We start from the raw sequence: 24,831 nt of genomic DNA on the forward strand, positions 1-24,831 counted from the left end.
AGCAACGTCACCATCTGGCTATGATAGATGTAAATGAGTTCTTCTCTGATGATCAGTATTCATAAGGAGACAGAGATGGACAGGACAGGTAGGATCTACCCGGGGGGAAGAATAAGGGAAGTGCACACAAAGAGGGGCTTAGCCACAGAGACAGCAGGCGCCTCTGGAGCATCCATGAAATGGAAGGAAACAAAATGCAGTGCTCATCACAGAAACAGTTGGAAAAAAATTCAGCGACCTTCTTCCTCTGCAAATTTCACAAAACATTGTTTTTGCAGGTTTAAAAAAATTTAAAAACCACTGCCTTCAAAAATTGTGTTATTGTGCACTGTCCCTTTAAGAGTCTCTGTGCAGAATACATTTTTCTGTGGTCATCTGAATTCATCCAGGAAGTTGAAAAATTGGAGTTGCGGATTTCTTCACCATAACTACTACTGTACACAGTTCCTCAAACTTCTGCTTATACAGTATTTGTTCTCGTTACAGGAAAGGTAAGCACCTTTAATTTGTTGAATTAAAAGCTCTTACAATTGTGCACCCCGACTGCAGGACCCTAAGTGATTTCAGTTATTACAGCTGGATATTTGGGGCAACAGAGATACAAGCAATTATTTAGTGTAGTATGGGGTTGGTGTACCACCAGTTCGAATACATTTTTGTTTTGATGCACTGCATACGTGTCTGCTTGTAACTGTGTCAGATGTTACTGTATAAACAGTACAGTTTCATACATTGGACAGATTGTTAGGAAATAATAAATCACCATACTGTAGTTACAGAAAGACTGATGCATTGACACTGTAACATAGGATGCAAATGACTTCCTTGATGTGTCATCTCGTATATGGTAAATTGGACAGAATATTGTATTTCATTGTTTATACTGTGCATATATTTTTCAACGTTAAAAGACAATGAGACCTGTCGCAACCATTCCCCTTCCTTTGGTAGAAACCTGCATTCCTTTTTGCATTGTTTTGTAGGTTACTCCTGTAATACTGTACCTAGCAATTCATTGGTGTGTTGAAATGACTACACCTGTGATGGTAGCGATGCCGTGGGCAACATGTTCATCAAAGTTCTAAACTTCCACCAAAATGCCCCATTTTGTGATTTTAGAGTATTTGTGAAATCGCCGGAGTTGGAAAAAGTTTTATTTAAAACATTCTCGAAACAAGCTTATATTAAGGAATTGGTTAAAACCATACGCTCCTAACATAACAGAACTCAACTAGGAAATAATGTCAATTATGTTATATGATAGAAGAGGTGCAATAAAAGATCTAGAGAAGGGTGTTAAAAAGTTCTCTAAAAACGGAAGAATTATTTGGAACTTCTTTCGACAACGCCAAAGAAATAGTTAATAAAGGTGTTTGAGGGGTGAAGGTGGTTTCTATTAAAACAGATGAGAAAGTAGTAGGAATATATATGCAGTACAAGCTATAAAATAAATAAGGATGCTCAGCTAGTCGTGAAGGGGTTAAAATAAGTGTTAATAGTAAAACTATACACAATATGTTATATAATGAATACTGTTACATTAACTGGCAGCAATATGAACACTGCATTCTCTGTTTCTGTATGATTTAATTTTGTATTTATTTATAAAATGTTTTACCAGGAAATAATACACTGAGAGTTACCTCTCGTTTTCAAGTTTGTCCTGGGCATAGAGTTAAACTGACAAATATCATTTAATATATCATTTAATGTTTGGTACAACCGTTGTTACATATGGAAATATGCATATACTTGCTGTTGTATCTGTTTATAGGGAAACAGTATGTAACGGGTATTCCCCCACCCAATCGCAGATATAGTGTGGGTGCGGAGAACATACAGTGTTACCAGGTGTGGTGCTTTACCTGCTGGGCTCACAGGAGGGCTGAGCTTCCGCCACGGGGAACCTGGGACAATTATATTAATAGTAACCTTGTACTCGGTGCAGCGCCTCCACCTGCTATGGTTCCTAGCAGAGCAGGAATTGTTCCTCGCAGGACACATACAAATACTCGCACACCTTAAGTATGATAACCAAGAACGTTTATTTAGGAAACAGCATAACACACCAATACTGTCAACATAACATGCACAGAATGACGGGTGTCCCTTTCTGGAGGGGACACTAGCTACTGCGCCTCGCAGGACGCTTCCCTCAACACCGGGTGATCCCACCCCGTGTCCATATGATCCCCACCCAATGTCCCGCACTCTTGTAGAGAGATAGGATATGGGTGACTGCGCAGTTACTATTAAAGCTAATGGCCAGTTGGTGCACTTGTGGCTTTAAAGTACCTGCCCGAGCACACAGTGCTCGGATCCGCAACACTTCGCAAAGGATCAGTCGCTCAGTGATTCCGTCTGCTCCCAAGCTGGAGATAGTCTCTGTGGGCCCCGATTTGAGCCCGAACCTCTTCAAGGGAAACGCAGCGTCCGCTGTGTCCCTATCTAACTCTAGCGCTACTGTGACAGGATCCCTAACCTAGGGCCTGTCCCTGTAGCACCACAAACTGGGGAGTGAGGACCTCTCTGGGACCTAAGGGGTTAATGGCCTGCTCCGTTCCCCTAGCTCTTCCCAGTCCTCACTCTAACTGATAACTAGCAGCGCCTGCAGCAACGCACTGCAACTTAACACTAGGTCCTCTTGTCCGCCCTCACAGCACTGACCGCTGTGACCGGACAATAAGGCACCTCACGACCCTTCGGGCAGCGTCCTACTCTAGGGCCGTCCCTGGTCAATTACCCACTAGCCTGAGAGTGAGTTGGGGCCTACCTGGGATAGAGGGGACCTTACGCGCTGCAGGAACTTCACTCACTCCTTGCACCCTTCCTTCCCCTTCTGCTCCCCGCTCCAACTAATGTAAGTGACAGGGTCCCTAACCTGAGGGCTGTCCCTGGCAACACTCACTCTAATGGGTGAGTCAGGGCTATCTCGGGCCTTGGGGGTTGCTGGCCTAGTACAGGGAGTCACTGACTCCTGTACCCTACCTCCTTCCCTTGGCTGCTCCTGGCTCTGACTAACTAGCGTGGGCTCAGCGCGCGAAATGTATCCACTCTGCAGGGAGATCTTAAGCCCTATTTGCTCCCTGGCATCACGTGGGGTATACAGAGGCTCATGGGACTCGTAGTCCCTGCTCAGAGCCTTCAATGGTAGGCTAGGGTTTCGCGGGCTCCTATCTGCGCATGCGCGAGCTATCTGTGGGCCTCCCGGTGCCTGGCTCTGTCTGCACATGCACAATACGATGCGCAATGGCGGTGCCCTCAGAGCCCTGCTCCGGGAGCGCCGGGACCTCGGCAACACGATCGCGGCCCTAACAACGGGCCGCTCGCGTCCCCGGCAACCCCCAAGCAGGAGCCTGACAGACCTCACCCCTGCGATATGCTGGCGGGGCCGCCATTGGACTCGGCGGCACCCGCGATCGCCAGCTAGGTGAGGGGGGTGCTGACAGGCAGGAGGGACCTGGCTACAAGTATATGATGTAAAATGTTTTTTTATGAAAAATAAAGAAAAATATTATACAAAAACAATAAATAAGAACAATTAGTTATTATTTTAAAAATTCACCCAAAAAAGTGAAAAATAGAAAAAAAAATTGAAAACAAATTTAAAAATTAGTGAATATTCTAAAAATAAAGAAATAAAAATATAACAAACAGTTGGGCAGCATTTTTGGCAAGAAAAAAAATAGTAAAAATAAGTTTTATGGCAAAATTGGACATTTTTTCACAAACGTATTGACCCTGAAGGTTCCTTTGAAACATTTTCTATAATATAAATAATATGTATATATCTAACATATTATTATAAGGCAGCTAGGCCACTATTTAGTAGGCACAGTGATATTTCAAAAGACACCTTATACAGTAGCACCAGTTGACACATTAAAGCCTATTAAAGGAAATTTCAATAAATTACTCTCAAGGTGTCTCATGGAGTAGCACTGCTACGTAAAAGTGGGACTAAGGCCTTGGCCATGTTTGGCGCTTGCTCGCTCTCGCTTGCTGCCGCTTGCTCTACCAGGAGCTTTTTGCTGTCCTGACAGAGGAGACAGCAAGCGCTTGGGAGGCGGGTATCACTGTGTGTGTGTCACTTGGTAGCTGTCAGTGTTTGTGTGTCACTGGGGAACGTGTGCGTGCGTGCGTGCGTGCGTGTGTGTGTGTGTGTGTGTGTGTGTGTATATTATATAATATTTTAAAAATTAAAAAAAAAGACATGTTGTGAGAATAAATTATTTATTAACATTGTGCAACTTTGATAAATATATTCACGCACGCGCACGCACGCACACACGCGCACGCACACATGCATACACATGCATACACACATACACACACACACACACACACACACACACACACACACACACACACACACACACACACACATACACACACACACACACACACACATGCATACACACACACACATGCATACATACACATGCATACACACACACATGCATACACACACACACACACACACACATGCATACACATACACACACACATGCATACACACACACACACATGCATACACATACACACACACACACACACACATGCATACACACACACACGTGCATACACACACACATGCATACACACACACATACATACACACACACATGCATACACACACACATGCATACACATACACACATACACACATGCAAACACATATACATACACACACACACACATGCACACACACACACACACAAGCATACACATACACACACACAATGCACACACACATAGACACCCATATACATACACACACACACATGCATACACACACATGCATACACACACATGCACACACATACATACACACATACACACATGCACACACATATACATACACACACACATGCATACACACACACACATGCATACACACACACATGCATACACATACACAATGCACACACACAATGCACACACACACATGCACACCCATATACATACACACACATGCATACACATGCATACACATACACATGCATACACACACACACACACACATACATACACACACGCACATGCACACAGGAGACATGCATCGGGGCAGAAGGGAGACATGGATCGGGGCAGAAGGGGGACAGGGATCGGGCAGAAGGGGGACAGGGATCGGGCAGAAGGGGGACAGGGATCAGGGCAGAAGGGGGGCAGGGCTCGGGGCAGAAGGAGGACAATGATCGGGCAGAAGGGGGACAGACCGTCAGGGGGCGGGCCGGGGGCAGGCGCGTCATTGGCCGGGGGCGGGCCAGTGACGTCACGGAGCTGGTTCGCCCTCATTGGGCGAACCGCTCACGTTACCGGCCTGTCTCGCCGGCAAGCGGGGGAATTTTAAATTCCCCCAAGACCTGCGCTTCCGCTAGCGCGCGGAAGCGCAGGTGAGCCCCTACTAAAGCCGCTCTAATTGCGGCTGTAGGGGCTCAGTGCTGAGCGGGAGCGTGCCTATGTATGGTCGAAACAGCTGTCTGTGGGTGGTTTTCTGGGTATGCACCTTAACCCTGGCTGTGCTCAAAGCTGTGACCATGCAGCAAGCTTAAGCCTATAGGGAACCATGTTAAAAATGGTTTTTGAGGCAAAAAGTGACACTGTGTGCTCATTTGCATGTCACTTCCCAGAATCCCTTGCTGCAGTGGAAGTGCTGTATGCTGGGTGATAATGGGGAAAGGCGGGGTTGCAGACCTGCCTAAGACATGCAAATGAGCATACAGTTGTATTTGCATATATACGTGTGTGTGTGGTGTATATATATATGTGGGTGTATATATATATATATATATATATATATATATATATATATATATATATATATATATATATATATATATATATATATATATATATATGGTGTATGTGTGGTGTGTATATATATATATATGTGTGGTGTATGTGTGGTGTGTGTATATATATATATATATATATATATATATATATATCTACTATATATTTCTGAAAGTGTCCTATGTGTCCGGGTCTGTATGTGTCTCCCTGTGTCCCTCCCTGTGTCCCTAGCGGCAATCTCATTGGACCTTGGGCCAGGCCAATGAGATTGCTCCCTTGGGCCGCCCGCCCCCGCACACCTCTCATTGGCCTGAGGCGGAGTGAAGGGCGCACACACACACACACACACACATCACTATACACACACACACACATCACTATACACACACACATCACTATACACACACACACACACACACACACACACACACACACACACACACACACACACACACACACATCACTATACACACACACACAACTATACACACACATCACTATACACACACACCACTATACACACACACACACATCACTATACACACACACACACACATCACTATACACACACACACACACACACATCACTATACACACACACACACACACACATCACTATACACACACACACACACACACACACACACACACACACATCACTATACACACACACACACATCACTATACACACACACATCACTATACACACACACACACATCACTATACACACACACACACACACACACATCACTATACACACACACACACACACACACACACACACATCACTATACACACACACACACACACATCACTAAACACACACAACCCCCCCACACACACGGTGTTACATACATTAGCGGGGCTCACAGTGTTAGCAGCACATCTCCCGCTCTCTTCCCCACCGGTCCCGGAGGCTCCGCCTCTCCCTGTTTACCGCGCTTTCACCCCCCCCCCCCCCTCCACATGGGAGCTGCCGGACGGGTGAGGGAGCTGCCGGACGGGTGAGGGAGCTGCCGGACGGGTGAGGGAGCTGCCGGATGGGTGAGTGAGCGGCCTTCACCTCCCCTCACCCCCCTTCACCTTCCCTCACTAACTTCCCCTCCACCCCCCCCCCCCCCGGCACCGCTACAGTCAGCGGGGGAGCGGAGTGAGCGAGCGCGCGCCAGGGACACAGCGGGGGAGCGGCCACAACACGCTGCCTCCCGCCTCAGATCCACGTGGGAGCTGCCGGACGGGTGAGGGAACGGCCGGACAGGTGAGTGAGCGGCCTTCACCTCCCCTCACCCACCCCTCACTCCACTTCCCCTCCCTTCCACCTCCCCTCCCTCCACCCCTCCTCCACTTCACCTCCACCCCCCCTTAACCTCCCATCCACCCCCCCCCCCTTAACCTCCCCTCCACCCCCCCTTAACCTCCCCTCCTCCCCTCCACCCCCCCCTTCACCTCCCCTCCACCCCCCTTCACCTCCCCTCCACCCCCCCTTCACCTCCCCTCCACCCCTCCCCATCCTCTCCCCCCCCTCCCCTTCACCTCCACCCCTCCCCCCCTCCCCTTCACCTACCCTCCACCCCTCCCCTTCACCTCCCCTCCACCCCCCCCTTCACCTCCCCTCCACCCCCCCTTCACCTCCCCTTCACCCCCCCCCTTCACCTCCCCTCCACCCACCCCCCCCTTCACCTCCCCTCCCCCCCCTTCACCTCCCCCCTTCACCTCCCCTCCACCCCCCCCTTCACCTCCCCTCCTCCACCCCCCTTCACCTCCCCTCCTCCACCCCCCTTCACCTCCCCTCCTCCATCTCCCTTCACCTCCCCTCCTCCACCCCCCTTCACCTCCCCTCCACCACCCCCCCTTCACCTCCCCTCCACCCCCGCTTCACCCCCGGTTCACCTCCCTCCACCCCCGCTTCACCTCCCCTCCACCCCCTACCTTCACCTCCCCTCCACCCCTACCTTCATCTCCCCTCCACCCCCACCTTCACCCCCACCTTCAACCCCCCCTTCCACCCCCACATTCACCGCCCCCTTACAACCTCCCACCTCCCCACCACCTCCCCCCCTTCCCACCACCTCCCCCCCCCTTCCACCACCTCCCCCCCTTCCCACCTTCCCACCACCTCCCCCCCTTCCCACCCTCCCACCACCTCCCCCCCCTTCCCACCACCTCCCCCCCCTTACCACCCCCCCTTCACCTCCCCTCCACCCCCCGTTCATCTACCCTCACCCCCCCTTCACCTCCACCAGCCCCCCACCTCCACCTTCCCACCTACCCCCTCCACCCCCCCCTTCACCTCCCCTCCGCCCCGCCTTCTCCTCCACTCCGCCCCCCTTCACCTCCCCTCCGCCCCCCCTTCACCTCCCCTAAGCCCCCCCTTCACCTCCCCTACGCCCCCCCTTCACCTCCCCTTTACCCCCCTTCACCTCCCCTCCGCCCCCCCTTCACCTCCCCTCACCATCCCCCCCCTCACCACCCATCCTCCTCACCTCCCCTCCGCCCCCCACCACCCCTCCGACCTCACCTCCCCTCCTTCAATGCCTTTCGTCCGCCCTCCTGCCTCTGCCTTTCGCCCACCCGCACTTCTGCCTTTCACCCGCCCACCGCTCACACCCCTGCGCCACACAGCCGCCGCACGCACTCAACAGACACAGACGCACGCACTCGACACACACACCGCCGCCTCTCACCCACCCCACACACTCGACACACACCTGCCGCATCCTGCCCCTACGCAACAATATCACTGACCAGCTGTCACCCGCACTCGCCACACACCCGCCGCCTCACACCCTAGCAGGACCCCGACCCACAGCCAGCACTCACTACCCATGCGCCACCCGTACTGAACACCCACCTGCCGCCTCACACACGCTCACACCCTAGCAGGACACACGCCTCACATTTTCACATCACTTATGTCACCAAAATATACATTGTACTGTGGTGTGTTTACAATAAACCATTTTTATACAACATCGTATTACATTTTCTTCCATCTTTCTTTTCAACATTATTATCCAACCTTTCCAACAAATAGTCACCTATTGTTCCACCATTTATAAATAATACTACCTATTACGCATTTACATCCCGGGCAACGCCGGTCTCTCAGCTAGTATATATATATATATATATATGTGTGTGTGTGTGTGTGGTGTATATATATATATATATGTGTGGTGTATGTGTAGTGTGTATATATATATATATATATATATATATATATATATATATATATATATATATATATATATATATGCAAAAAACAACTGTATGCTCATCTGCATGTCTTAGGCAGGTCTGCAACCCCACCTTTCACCATTATCACCCAGCATACAGCACTTCCACTGCATCAAGGGATTCTGGGAAATGACATGCAAATGAGCACTCAGTGCCACTTTTTGCTTCAAAAACCATTTTTAACATGGTTCCCTTTTAACATGGTTCCTGCAGTGGAAGTGCTGTATGCTGGGTGATAATGGTGAAAGGTGGGGTTGCAGGACCTGCCTAAGACATGCAGATGAGCATACAGTTGTATTTGCATATTTGCTTTCCTGTGGAGGGTTTTTGTCACTTTTTTAACTCACCATAACTTAACTCAGTATTATGGTGTGTGTGTGTGTGTGTGTGTGTGTGTGTGTGTGTGTGTGTGGTGTGTGTGTGTGTGTGTGTGTGTGTGTGTGTGTGTGTGTGTGTGTGTGTGTGTGTGTGTGTGTGTGTGTGTGTGTGTGTGTGTGTGTGTGTGTGTGTGTGTGTGTGTGTGTGTGTGTGTGTGTGTGTGTATATATGTGTAGTGTATGTGTGGTGTATGTATATATATATATATATATATATATATATATATATATATATATATATATATATATATATATATATGTACAGTATGTGTGGTGTATATATATATATGTGTGTGTGTGTGTGTGTATATATATGTTGTGTGTGTGTGTGTATATATATAATTATGGTGTATGTGTATGTATATATTTATCAAAGTTGCACAATGTTAATAAATAATTTATTCTCACATGTTTTTTTTTAATTTTTAAAATATTATATAATATACACACACACACACACACACACATATACACACACACATATACACACACATACACAGGTTCCCCAGTGACACACAAACACACAGACCACTTCAAAGTGACACACACAGTTACCCAATCACACACACACTAAACAGCTACCAAGTGACACACACACACAGTGATACCAGCCTCCCAAGCGCGCTTGCTGTCTCCTCTGCCAAGACAGCAAAAAGCTCCTGGTAGAGCGAGCGGCAGCAAGCAACAGCGAGCAGCAGCACCAAAGTATGTACTATGTCCCAGGCCTAAGACCAATATTTTGTTACTGGTGCAATGCCACAAGTAGAGATGTGCAAATGCTTTAAAGTTTTTACAATATGCACCAAATTTTTGTGTTTCTTCAATTTTGTGTTTGCGCTTTGCTCTAAATTTTGCCAACTTTCCTTGAATTTTTCCTGAATGTCACCACATTTCGCCAGAATTGGCAGTAAATAACAATATACAGTATAAAGGGCAATGTGACCATGCAAGTTGTGTTTTAATGATTGGCGATTTGTTTTCTCAAACGTGCTGTTTTTGCAAAGGGAAGAGGGAAAATTCATCTGATTTGTGAAAACAAATGGAGAGAAGAAGGCTGTGCAGCTGCCCACGTCAGTGAAACAGACCGGGACTCCTCTGGATCAGCAAACTACAAATTTATTGGCACATTAAACAGCAAAATGTGTTCGCTCTGACATGTTTCGTGCTCTGATTTGCTCGCGTCATCTGATTTGTGGACTTCAGCAAAAAAAATGTTTGCACATCTCTAGACATAAGGCAGATTTGAAGTGAATGGGCTGTATGGTGCCTTCCAATGCTGGAAAAGGGTCATATGGCACAGCACCACTTAATAAATATGGCCCTCAAGGTTAGTACAGTACAATATAAGGAAAAAAATAATACTACTTTCTTAAGAAGCATTTGTTAAGATTCAGATGGGAAATTTGTCCGGCTCCTAGTAAGCAAGTTTTATTTAGCACTTTGTGTTTTGTTCAGTGATATTTTTATTTACTGTACACTATACGGTGGAGGGTTTTTGTCACTTTTAACCCACCACATGCATACTGACTTCGCATTTACACCGTACCATCTTTAAATGCCTGTACAAACAAGTGCAATGTAGATAGAGCACAAAGGGTGCATTGAAACTTTGTTACAAAGAATAAAAAGTTAGATAATAGATATGTACACTTCAAAAATACATACCTGTGCATGAAGTGCATTAAAATAAAAGGGACAAGCAAGAGAACTTCATGAGTGGCTGAAGGAGTGGCTCAGGAAGTATAGAAACTGACTGAAAACAACAACATCTGAGTACGAATCTAGGGGAACCTGGCTCAAGGGCCGGTGTCAGCTCCTTTTGACCTTAGATAAGTCACTTCATTCTCCCCGTGACTCAGATGCCAAAATCATTGATTGTAAGCTCATCTGGGCAAGGACTGTGTCTGTAAAAATAATATGTGCTAAAATCATATATGCTGTGTACCACTCACCACACACCACACATAATGTAACTGTGAAGCACTTTGAGTTCCATTGGGAAAAAAGCTCTATATGAAATAAAGTTATTATTTGAAATGTAGCCCCCTGTAAACAGCACAGGCTATACATATCTTCCTCCTACTGTAGTAAGCCCTGTTAAGGGCAGGCACCAGTAGTGATCATGGGTTTTCCCCCTTCAAGCCCTGCCCTGAGTGATAGATGCAGGCCCCTGACTCTGCTGCAGGAATGAGACAGAGGGGAGGTCCTGCTGACATCATGAGGGGTGGGGCTAAGCCTATTTAGCAGCCCATTCCTGTAAGTGACAGTTAGTCTACTCTGGAGTCTACTCTGGAGTCTACTCTGGAGTCGACTTTGGAGTCTGTCCTGGGAGTTGGAGGAGTAGACCCAGCTCCGTCCTGGGAGCAAGCAAGAGAGAGAGAGAACTCTGGCCTATTACATTTGGAGAGCGAGCTGAGTTCAGGTGGACCAATGCCTCTCACCCCGATGATGGGGTGATGGGGAGAATCCATCCCCCACCCAGAGGATACCCTGTGAGGTGGGCAGTGGGGTATTTAGGCCCCACCACAGTCCATCCTGTCGGAGTGCACACTTGGAGGGAAGGAGAGAAGGAAAGGCCTGTACAGAGTGGAGGGACGTGTGTACTGTGGCGATTGCTGTTGTTGTTGCAGCTGCTTGTTGCTACTACTGCCGGGCGCGGCTCGGAGCAATAAAGAGAGACATTACCTTTTACTAAAGACTGTTGTGTGATTCTGGAGCACCCACCCTGGGACCAAGGGCTATTCTTCTATACGGGTCCTACCCCACATCCCTGGGAAGGTATAGAGGATGGAGGCGCTGCACCACCACTAGAAGAGAATGGAGGCTACTACCCCGGAAGCCTGGTCCTGTTATCCCCCACACCACCGCGGGAGACTCAGGCCCTCCTGTTCCACGCAGGTACGCACCACCCAGTACATGTAATCCGCCCTCACACACCCTAGATATGTCAGATGAGTCTAGGGGGGGGGGGGAGAAGGGTTACATTTGGAGGCGCTGCTGAGATAAACAGGTCAGGCTTACAGCAAGGCAGAGCAGGAAGAGTGATGTGCACTCTCCGGTCCAGTGTTGAGGAACATAGGGTGAAATTGCACACCGGGGGTAGTCAGGGAAGCGTGGATCGCCGCTCCCGCACAGTAAGCCCTGGGCGCCCTAAGCGGGTGGCGTAAGAGGGGTGCATAGCTATCGCTGTCCTAGTCCCTTGAGGCAGATAGTGTGAGGCACCTGGGGGGGTCAGCCTGCTAACTAGTCCAGGGACCATGGCCCAGGGCCCACACTATGAGTAGCCAATAGAGGGACGCCCATACCTAGGGAGATGCCCGGTACGCTAGCTAGCACCCACAGAACGCACCACAGAGCACTGGCCGGAATGAACATCAAGCACAGTACACACACAGAAGGAGTTCTGCCTAGCCTGGGGTATGCCACCTCATATTAGTGGTTACCAGAATAAGCATGCAGAGAGAAGTAGAAGGTGTCGAGGAGATCTTTCCGTGTCTAGGAGCAAATTACACCTTAGACATTGAGGAGAGTACACAATTACATGTGGTGGGCGCATCGAAGATGGCGGCCATCACTACATGTGCTCCGCGGAGCAAAGAACCCTCCAAAATGGCGACCAAGGCGCCATCAGCGGCTCAGCAGAAAGCAGCCGATCTAAAATGGCGTTTCCCGCCAATCCTGGAGCGCGCATGTGAATCGTGCAAAAGAACTGTACGAGAAATGTGGCGGGAAATGTGCAGGGGTTTGGCGCCAAACCCAGATCCCCCTCAAGAAGAGCGGAGCGGCGTGAAAGCTGAAAGCCCACCCACCTGTGCTGTGACTGGTCAACAAATCAGGTCGCGTCACATTGAAAGAAGGAGGGCCCCGCCTCTGGATTTCACCAGAGGGAGGGGGCACAAGGAGAGCCAATCAGGAGCGTCCTCAGCAAAGGGAGGGACAGGAAGCGAGAGCGAAGAGCTTCACTTCTGTCTGGCATTCGAGGAGCAAGGAGCTGAAACACTGAACTGTTCCAACCCTGAGCTAACCATGTCCGAGATGAGCACTACGATCTACCAACTACCAGGAGGCTTACTGGTAGTGGAGGTAGTGGAGCATGAATACCTCCGGTGTTTGTGCATTCACTGCGGGATACCGGGCGCGGTACCAAGCACCAAGGCACGATGCCCTCAATGCGGCACGTTTTACCTGTGGCCGAACGAGCCATGGCCTTTGATCGAGACCCCGCGGGGTGCCTCTCCGGGAACATTAACGGAGGTGGCAGACAGTAAAGACAAGGAGGCCCTAGTTCCCCATTGCAACCAAGCGGGAAGAACCAAGGCCCAGCCCGCTACAGAACCAAGCGAGCTGTCGATGGAGAAGAGCGCGACCGCAGTGGAGGTACCGGAGCGAGACCGTTTCGTACCTATACGCACTGGTTGTATCGCAGAACAACCCGGTGACTCCCTAGCGGAGGATCCGATCCTGATATCCTCGGAGGAAGAGGTTGGTGTGCCATCCCAGCGGTACCAAGAAGGAGCAGACGAGTCCGGACACTGGCACTGGTGCGGCCGGAGGCCCGTAAGAGTCCCACGGCTGTGGTGACTCCCAGTGCGGCAGAAACGGCGCCCGAGACGACTTCGAAGGACCCAGAGATCACCAAACAGCAGCGGAGCGGTAAGGAGACTCCACCACCCCCTTACTCCCGCCAGGCGAAAGCAGCAACCAAGGAGGACGAGAAGGAGAGGCTTGCGGCCTACTTGTCCGTCCGTGAACCGGATGCTCCGCCAACGCCCATGCCGGTCCTCGACGTACATCCAGTGCGTGACCACGGAGCGGATGGAGATTCTACTCCAACAGTATTGCTAAGGTACAAATGGTACAATTAGGTGCTGTCTAAACAGACACCTCATATACAGTTCATCTATTTGTGTCAACTAAGGCTATTATACTACAATATACATGCTAACTACATGTGTGGACCTTTACTAACAATATATCACATAGTGCAACTCTAGTTTGAACAGCAACATCCTGTTTGTTGCAAACGTACACCGCAGAGCCTTTGAGACCGTAGGAGGGGGAAGATAATTTTCTGTCTGCAGAAACCATGCAGTAACTCATCAGAACTTCCACAATTTCCCCACTCCACCGCTCCCACATGGGGATTTTAAACAATATTGTAAAACCCACCTTTTTTTACTATTGAATGTGATTATTAGATGTATTAAAGATTTTTTTTTTTTTCGTCGGTTCCATACCCTGACAGGGAGCAGTGCGTAGCCTTTTGGTTATTAGGAGCAATGTTTTACACTATAGGGTAAGAGTGCAAATTACTAGGGTGCTTTCCTCATTTCTTTTTGAGTTCTCTTGGTTATATATGTTATACCCTTTATGCACCTACCTTACTATCCATAGGACCGTAATATATGTAGAGGTGAGCAGTTCAATTTTTCTTATTTGACATACTGATGTTTAGTGAGATGTTTCTCTGTTGTACAGATGCAGCCACGAGTATTAGAACTCTTGCCTTTGAAATTCTGGGGCAGTCTCACAGTAAATTCCTCAACATTGCCTCAACATTTCTGTGAGATTCTTAATGGTCAGAAATTCATTAACATACATTCCCAGCTAGCTCAAACTCCCACACCCACCACATCATGAATATATATTTATGTAAAAAAAGAGTGCTACTGGGCGTGGCAAATGTATACAACAATAGACAGGGGTGCCCATTGCTACATCCAATTGGATTAACACAGCAGGGGTCCCTGCAGTCCCATTCAGTTTAAATGGGACTGCAGGGACCCCCCACTGTGTTAATCCTATGGGCCATTAAGAATCTCACAGAAATGTTGAGGCATTTACTGTGAGACTGCCCCAGAATCTCCCAGAATTTCCCAGATACAAGTGTTCTAATACTCGTGGCTGCATCTGTAAAATTCCCTCAATCTTGTCGATAAAGTATTAGAAATAATTGCTGCCATGATTCTAAATGTGCAAAAACCCATAGCTTTTTTCTGTCGTCTTTTGAGAAGATTATCAGTATTTCAAAGATTAGCTTTTATTCAACACTGTCATTTTCCCCCGTCCATTAAAGCAGCAATCCTGCTTTCCTTTGTTTTATTAGCATTATAGATTTGATGGAGGGGGTCTCTAGAGCTATGAACTGTGTTAATTTCAGGTCCGGGGACCCCCTGCTTCCAGAGATACTTAACCCATAGGACCATAGCAGCTTCTGATTGGCTGTGTGGGACTATCGAAATTACGAATTGAAAGCTCCCGTGTCACATGTGGGCCAATAGTAAGCCGAGACATCATCCCTTGCGGTTTCCTTTTGGCCCACGTTACTGGGACATTTAAACCTGCGGATCTGCTTCTGGCACCCCTATGGAGTATATATCTCGTGAAGCAGTGGGCCCACAGAGTTAAAATTAACGCCGTCCAGCACCGGAGACCTATTAAATAACCCAACATTTTCTGCTGCTTTAAAACACAGAGAGCTATCTTGTAATCATAAATTCATACGTGATTACAGAGACCTTTCAATCAAAATTATGTTTTTATATGACTCCCTGAAACTTGAAATGTTCACTGTGGCCGAAAAATAACGAAATTAGTTAATTTGTGTTGTTGTTTAACCATAGGGAAAATGCGTGTCAGTGTATGTAGAAAATTAACGTAATTTGGGACAAATCTTTGGCATCAGCATCAAATACTGCAGCATATTTAGTTCTTGTCATTTCCAGACGTAGGATTAGAGTAGGAGAAGGTAGATGAGCCATGTCACTACTAAATTTAATACTTTAGCTGTTTTGCAACTCTGACCCATTACAATCCGCCAGCATGATGGCAGCAGACATTTGGACATTAGCGCTTTAAAACATCCATGACATTTAATCCACACTGCTCGTACTGCCATTGCATAGCTGTATGGTCAGTTTACTCTTGTATATAACTTATAATTGTAATATGTAGAAAGTAGCAATAGTATATTAGCATTGCTAATAGCATTGGCAATTCAACTCTAGTAAATCAACTTCTCATTTTTTTATGTAATTTTAATTATATTTATACTTTTATCTTCTATTATTTGTAAAGTATCGATTTCAAAATGTGTTCTTTTTTATAAATGTAACTTTATTTTGGCTCTTGCATTGTACTAATCGTGAATACATAACAAAGGATATACAGTATCATCAAATATCCTGTGTTTATTTTCCTACAAAGCTCCACAAATACTATATATGTACTTGTTTATACAAATATGCCAAAATATGCACAAAGCTGAAATTACACATAATAATGTCTACATTTTTTTTTAATTCTTTGACCTTGTGAATGTTACACATGACTTTGAAACTAAAATGTTCAGTAACAATACCATTGTGCACATTTTTTCTCTCTATATAGACTTGTCAGTTGACTGACATTTAAAAATAAAAATGTTTATTTCATATAGTGCATTGCTCCCAATTGGGACTGAAAGCGCTTCACAATCTGAGGCAAAGAGAGGTAAAGTGAGTTGCCCAAGTTCACAAGGAGCTGACACTGGGAATTGAGCCCCTGATTCGTGCTCAGTGCCATTGTTTATAGAGTCACTGAGCCACTCCGTCAGCCCCACTCCCCTGTAGTCCCCACATTACTAGAAATTCCATGGAATTTACTATATAATAATATATCCCTTTAATCAATGAAATAGGGTGATTTATATAGCACAATCTGCCATGTAACAACAATACACACATCCCATATTCACACAATATATTGTCCATTATATACATACTGTGGGCAAGATAAGCTAAACCAACCTGAAATAGATGATAAAAAATAATTTAAAAAAAATGACAGTACATATTTCTCCCTTAGTAGCCCACAGGTCAACTAGTCATGGCTGCGCTGACCAAAAAGGGTGACAAAGGGGTTAATATAAACATAAAACTACACTACCTACCCCCCTTGACCACCTTAGCGGACAGTAAAGCATTGCCCTGCTGCATTCTTTGGCTTTTGTGACCGAGGATTTTGTGTAACAAGTTTCTGACCGGTAATAATGACTATTAATAATGACATTATTATTCAGTATCACTGAATTTATTTAGCATTTCAGAAGGACTTTCCTTTCAGAATGTTTTTACCTTTACCAATTTTAATTAGTATTCACATCCATCCCATCACAACAAACTTCTACTGTATATGTTCTGACCATGACTGTTGTGGTGAAATGCAATGTTTCCTGCAATGGTTTTAGAAGCTGCGGTAACCTTTGTTCTTTGAAATTGTTTGAAAATCTGATAGGGCCGGTTCATTTAGGGAAATAAACAGGCTTCACCCTGTTATGAGTTCGAACAGAGGAACCTCAGTGGCCAAAAACACATATCCAAAGTCTTATAATTGTATTTCATTAGCCTCTGTAAAAATAAATAATACACCTTTTTTTTGTAGGACCTTGAAACATAATATTTCCTACTTGACCTCTGAAGGCCTTGATTGCATAGCATACTGTAGTTATAATTACTATTTCCATCTGATTCTTCAATTTACTCTTCCAACTATTCTTCTTCTGGAGCCTTTTCATATACAGTACAGTAACCTGCTTTGTTTTAACACAAGAACACATTCACTCCCCCCTAGCACTGGGGGTAGCCAGTCCCTGGGTTTCATGTCATACTTGCAAGTTCTGACTTTAAGTTTAGAAACGTATCATTGTATGTGCATAATGCAAATACTTACGGAGTTACCGTACACAAAAAAACATTTATTTTGCTGTTACTTCTGTTTTTTTAACCTATTCGTAGTCATCATAATACAAAAGGTGCCTAATTACTGTCATGAACATTGCAGACTTTACTGAACCTCTTTCTTTGACTGTCCATTCATCATTTCCATGAATAATTATCTCATGTTTTATTTGAAAACATGGAATCAAATCACTATTCCTTTTAGCATCTCCATCTCTGTGTTTTGCATGAACTTTGTCTCTGCTTACAACTTTGTTTCTTACAACTCTCCACCTCATTCTCATACCTTCTATCAACATGCTCATACCTTCCATCAACATTCTCATACCTTCTATCAACATTCTCATACCTTCCATCAACATTCTCATACCTTCCATCAACATTCTCATACCTTCCATCAACATTCTCATACCTTCCATCAACATTCTCATACCTTCCATCAACATTCTAGATTACCCATTTAACTGCTTCTAATTCTGTGCTTTTTGTGCTCATCAGAGTCTAAACAAAAATAACATTGGACAAACCGGTGCGTAGATGGCAAAGCCTATCCAAAATCATCCTTCAACCTAAAATTTGGTCATGTCTACAAAAACGATACTTCCTCCATCCCTTCTTTTGGAAAGGGGGATACTTTTTCCATAGTTACCATCTCAGTACAAATAGGAATGTAATCAACAGTTGGCATATCTATGATATGAGACCCCTTTTACTTGCATCAACGTAATGCTACTGTATTACTAAAGCTGCTTAACACATTCAAACATTCCTTTTTCTGCAGGTGTCAAAAACTCGCGAAAAATACCCATACATTCTAGGGTTGGCAGATTCTTTCTGTATAAGCACAGCACTGATTGCTGTCTCTGAGACATGAACCTTCTATAAATTCCTTTCAAAAATTAACTTGACCCAAAAATGTTCTTAATGTTTTAATGTGCTAAAAACTAGTAGATGTTAGTATAGACAGTCCGTGAGACTCTTCTTGTCTGTTTTGAGACTCAATTAAGTGCCACAGAACAGGTTCGTCTATACTTGTGTAGCCAGGTCTCCCAGCAGTATCAGTACCCCCTTCACCTTCCCAGAGATCGCGGGTGCCGCCGAGTCCAATGGCGGCCCCATCGGGCGATACGGGAGGTGAGGGCGGTCAGGTCCCGGCTCGGGGGTTGCTGGGGACGCGTGCGGCCGGTTGCCAGGGCCGCACGCGCATCACGGGAATCCCGGCACTCTCGGAGCCGGGCGGTTAGGGCGCCACCATTGCGCGGTAGTTCGCGCAGGCGTAGTGGTCGCGCGAGTGTAGGGCTGGAGCGGGGAGTAGCGCGTTGCCCCTTAGTGCATGCCGGTTGCCGGGGACGCGATCGGGCCGTCGCTAGGGCCGCGATCGCGTTGCTACGGGCCCGGCGGCTGGCGAGAGGTAGCGCGAGGGAGTCAAGGCAGCCCCCTATAGTTCGCGCATGCGCAGGGAAGAGGCAGAAAAGCCCGCGAAGCTAGAGCCTATTAGGGAGGGCCCTAGAGAGGGACTACAGGCCCCATGAGCCTCTGTATGCCCCATGTGACACCAGGGAGCCAATAGGGCTTAGGAAGGCCAGGCAGGCAAAGAGATACATTTCGCGCGCTGAGCCCACGTTAGTCAGTCAGAGACCGGAGCAGCCCAGGGAAGGAGGTAAGGTACAGGAGTCAGGGACTCCCTGTACTAGGCCAGCACCCCCAGGGCCCCAGATAGCTCAGCTCCCCAGTAAAGTGAGTGTTGCCAGGGACAGCCCTCAGGTTAGGGACCCTGTCACTTGCATTAGTGGGAGCTGGGGAACAGAAGGGAAGAAAGGCAGGTATCTGATACATAAGTTGCAGGGTGTTGCTGCATTCGCTGATAGTGATCAGTTAAGTGAGTTGGAGTCAGGGAGCTGTGAGGGAAGGAAGGGTGCGGGGAGCGAGTGTAGCTCCTGCCCCATATAGGTACCTACACCCCAGGTAGGCCCAACTCCCCACTAGTTTAGTGGGTAAATGCTTAGGGAGGCCCAAGATAGGGACGCTGCCCTTAGTGTAGAGTGCTGCCTTGTCAGAGTCACGGCTGTTAGTGCTGTGAGGTCTGACAGACAGGCACCTTGTTGCGCAGCACGTTGGCTGCAGCCTCCAGTGAGCTACAGCTTGCTGCTGTAGGCGCTGGGACTAGTTAGAAAGTAATGAGGCTGAAGGGACTTGGGTAGTTAGGGGAGTGGGACAGGTCATTACCCCCTACCGGCCATAGGAGTTCCCCAAGCCACCGCAGGTTGCTGTACTACAGGGACAGGCCCTAGGTTAGGGTTCCGGTCAGGTTAGTACCACTTATATAGATAGGGACACAGCGGCTGCTGCTGTTCCTGTGGGAGTGGTTGGACCCACGTTGGGGTCCGCAGAGACTTTCGTACGAATAGGATCGCCCCTGGCGGTCCGCACCTGCAAGGAGTTCGGTTGGAGGATCAGACGGATTCATCACACGTCTGACCCTTTGAGAAGATTGTTGCTGACCCGAGCACCGGAGTGCTCGGCAGGTACTATCTAATACACAAGTGCACCAACGGGCCCTTAGTTTAATAGTGACTGCGCAGTCACCCATTGACTCTGTCTGCAAGAGTGCGGGACATTGGGTGGGGTTCTTTGGACACTGGGTGGGATCACCTGGTGTTGGGAAGCGTCCTGCTGGACGCCGCAGTTAGTGTCTCCTCGTGAGAGGGACACCGGTTATGTGATACCTGTCATGATGTGTTATATTCTGTTCTAACCTAAGTAAATAGTATTAGTTATTATATATCTGTGTATGAGTATTGATTGTTGTGATTGTCCTGCGAGGAACCACTCCCCCTCTGGTGGGAGCCATCGCAGGTGGAGGCGCTGCATCGTTGTAAGTGAGTACCCTAGTATAATTGCCCCAGGTTCCCCGTGGCGGAAGCTCAGCCCTCCTGTGAGCCAACAGGTAACGCACCACACCTGAGTAACCTTGTATGTTCCGGCGCCCACACAGTGTAATCTGTGATTGGGGGGGGGAAACCCATTACATTTGGAGGCGCTGCTGAGAGGAGACCTGGGGTGCCCTGTTCCATTTTTTTCTGAATTGTGCGATTTTTGTTTCGCCATGAGGAAGCTCTCAAGGCAGGAGGTCTATATATGGGCGTTGAGGATTAGCCCGACTCCCAACAACCTGGTTGCAGTGGGGGGAGTTCCTAAGGACCTGCCTTTGCGAATCGTTCAGGCGCATGTTCGGAAAATCCCCGGGCTAGCTCATACGCAGGTCAGAGGGCAAAGGCCTGATCGCACCTCCCCATGGAGTACTGTAATAATGGATGTGGGCTATGCCATAAGCGAGGAAGATGGTCCCCAATTCCTGAATCTGCCCGAAGGTTCGCCTGATGGGTGCCCTTTTATTTACCCCGCTGCGACCGTTCCCACCGACACCGAGAGCCCTAGTGTAGTTAACAGGACTGAAATCAAAATGGAGGCTTCTGCAGCAGGGATTGCTAACAATGAGTCCCATCTAACATGGCGGCTCCCGCCCACTCAAACTGGCACACGTGCCACTGACTGCCAGGCTGAGCAGAAAATGGTTGCGGAAATCTGTCCGGGTTTGGCGCGGAAATCAGAGCCCCTCCCCTGTGGTGTGAGTGACTCAGCACAGAGCCCGAAACACCCCTTGATAGAGTGTGTCGCCCCTCCTTTAAATTCCACCAGAGGGAGCAAACACCGTGAGCTCCAACCCGTAACTGCTGTTTCCCCCAAAGAAAGTACTGGATGCGAAGAAAATCGCTCTCCGTCGTATGGAGACTGGCAGACTAAGGCAGGGAGCGTATTCTTTCTTTTGTGCCCGTGCTTAAACAAATTAGTGAGTGAGTCGGGTAGTATGGGCTTTGAGATTTTGAAGGAAATAATAGAAGATCAGTTGGCAAACGCGAGCGAAGAGGGATGCATAAAATGTGTCTGTAACAAATGGGACTGCTCCTTTTGTAAAGTGGCCTGGGGACCCAACTGTATCTGCTGCGGGGATCAGCTCCTGAAGCCCGGGCTGTTGTGGGCTGCAGAGCCAGCAGAGGACGAGGAGCCGGTCAGTATAGCTAACCCATCTACCCCTCTCATAGAAATTTCGGAGGAACCGGGTGCCCAAGTGAACATTCTAGACCCGGTTCCCGAGCAGGAATCACCTGCCCTGCTAGCTACGGAACCGAGCAAACCATCAGCGGATACAGAGCCTGATATGGGCCCGTGTGCCCTACCACGGCCAGTCTGGCCTACAGAGGTACCATCGGTCCCAGGCGTGGGATCCGTACCGAACGAAGACAAGGGTGAGTTGACTGCCCCAGGGGTGTCGGGTGTGAGCCTCCAGGTGACCGCGGAGCACGATAGCTCCTTAAGTCTGGCCACCAGGGCGAAGGGCTCCACTTGGCATCGCGTCCTGGCGGAGGTGTCTCCCTTAGAAGATAGCTGTCCAGATGTGCGAGTCGACCAGCACCTATCGCCTATCGTCCAGGTGAAGAGAACCGTAAGTCTCATCGTGGTGTCCAGTAAAGCACAGATGGTACCTGACAGTGTTCCAGAGGAAGAGGAATCCATCGCAAGCCAGCGGAGTGGTGAGGAACCTCCTGACTCCCCACAGGCTCCTGATCTGAGTGTGAGCCCGTGTGCTCTGACCCAAATGGTCCCAGGACTGGGATCCAACGCTTCCGCGTTTCCAGCAAGTAAGTGGACTGTCCAAGAAGTGCCGGGGACAGGTCCCAAGACAGTAGAGGTGGGAACTGACAGCGTCCCCAAGGACCTGTTGGCCACCGTGAATCATCGCAGTGGTAAGGTATCTACCCTTTACTCCCTGCCGGGTGAAACAGAAACTTTGAGGAAAAAGACATTGTCCATTTCTCGCTTCCCAGTGGAAGCTGTGCAAGTACGTAGGGACAAAGACTGTGTGGAGAAGGATTTAGGGAACGTTGCCTCCTTTCAGTCCAAAAAGGAGCGGCCCATTCGCCAAGTGGTGGACCGTGGGAAAGGTCCTGGCCTCCTGGTTTATCGCATCCATGCCGCGGATGACCGGGTAAAGGCCTGGTTAAGAGACATTGTGCTACTCCTTCCACCAGGGGGAGGAAGTAGCGAAGAGCCAGTAACTGTCACTCTAGAGTGTGCTCTCCGAGAAACTTTCCTGCGGGAGGCTCACGGACGCAAAAGTGAGGTACCCCCATATGATCAGTTAGGGGCACCCCACATATGGTCTCAGCTAGTCTCGGGTATAGTGTGGGATGTACCATGTAATCTGAGGTGTAAAGTCGACCTGCTAAGTGTACCAATTATGACATGCAATTTTTTATTGTGTAACCTTATGTCAGGGTATGGCGTTCTCCAAGCGAGGACGTTGGATTTTTCACCAGGGGGAGTGTGTAGCCAGGTCTCCCAGCAGTATCAGCACCCCCTTCACCTTCCCAGAGATCGCGGGTGCCGCCGAGTCCAATGGCGGCCCCATCGGGCGATACGGGAGGTGAGGGCGGTCAGGTCCCGGCTCGGGGGTTGCTGGGGACGCGTGCGGCCGGTTGCCAGGGCTGCACGCGCATCACGGGAATCCCGGCACTCTCGGAGCCGGGCGGTTAGGGCGCCACCATTGCGCGGTAGTTCGCGCAGGCGTAGTGGTCGCGCGAGTGTAGGGCTGGAGCGGGGAGTAGCGCGTTGCCCCTTAGTGCATGCCGGTTGCCGGGGACGCGATCGGGCCGTCGCTAGGGCCGCGATCGCGTTGCTACGGGCCCGGCGGCTGGCGAGAGGTAGCGCGAGGGAGTCAAGGCAGCCCCCTATAGTTCGCGCATGCGCAGGGAAGAGGCAGAAAAGCCCACGAAGCCAGAGCCTATTAGGGAGGGCCCTAGAGAGGGACTACAGGCCCCATGAGCCTCTGTATGCCCCATGTGACACCAGGGAGCCAATAGGGCTTAGGAAGGCCAGGCAGGCAAAGAGATACATTTCGCGCGCTGAGCCCACGTTAGTCAGTCAGAGACCGGAGCAGCCCAGGGAAGGAGGTAAGGTACAGGAGTCAGGGACTCCCTGTACTAGGCCAGCACCCCCAGGGCCCCAGATAGCTCAGCTCCCCAGTAAAGTGAGTGTTGCCAGGGACAGCCCTCAGGTTAGGGACCCTGTCACTTGCATTAGTGGGAGCTGGGGAACAGAAGGGAAGAAAGGCAGGTATCTGATACATAAGTTGCAGGGTGTTGCTGCATTCGCTGATAGTGATCAGTTAAGTGAGTTGGAGTCAGGGAGCTGTGAGGGAAGGAAGGGTGCGGGGAGCGAGTGTAGCTCCTGCCCCATATAGGTACCTACACCCCAGGTAGGCCCAACTCCCCACTAGTTTAGTGGGTAAATGCTTAGGGAGGCCCAAGATAGGGACGCTGCCCTTAGTGTAGAGTGCTGCCTTGTCAGAGTCACGGCTGTTAGTGCTGTGAGGTCTGACAGGCAGGCACCTTGTTGCGCAGCACGTTGGCTGCAGCCTCCAGTGAGCTACAGCTTGCTGCTGTAGGCGCTGGGACTGGTTAGAAAGTAATGAGGCTGAAGGGACTTGGGTAGTTAGGGGAGTGGGACAGGTCATTACCCCCTACCGGCCATAGGAGTTCCCCAAGCCACCGCAGGTTGCTGTACTACAGGGACAGGCCCTAGGTTAGGGTTCCGGTCAGGTTAGTACCACTTATATAGATAGGGACACAGCGGCTGCTGCTGT

At 48.6% G+C, this 24,831-nt stretch overlaps 1 protein-coding gene across 1 annotated transcript in view; it reads left to right on the forward strand.

The window, feature by feature from the left end:
- Window positions 1–384: 384 nt before the first annotated feature.
- Window positions 385–24,831, forward strand: part of GPR141 (G protein-coupled receptor 141) — a 75,225-nt gene continuing 50,778 nt past the window's right edge. Inside the window, exon 1 of the mRNA XM_075589095.1 lies at window positions 385–491. The gene's annotated coding sequence lies outside the window, so the exon portion shown is untranslated. The remainder of the gene's footprint in view (window positions 492–24,831) is intronic.

Source organism: Ascaphus truei, chromosome 2, assembly GCF_040206685.1.
Source record: "Ascaphus truei isolate aAscTru1 chromosome 2, aAscTru1.hap1, whole genome shotgun sequence".
Lineage (NCBI taxonomy): Eukaryota > Metazoa > Chordata > Amphibia > Anura > Ascaphidae > Ascaphus > Ascaphus truei.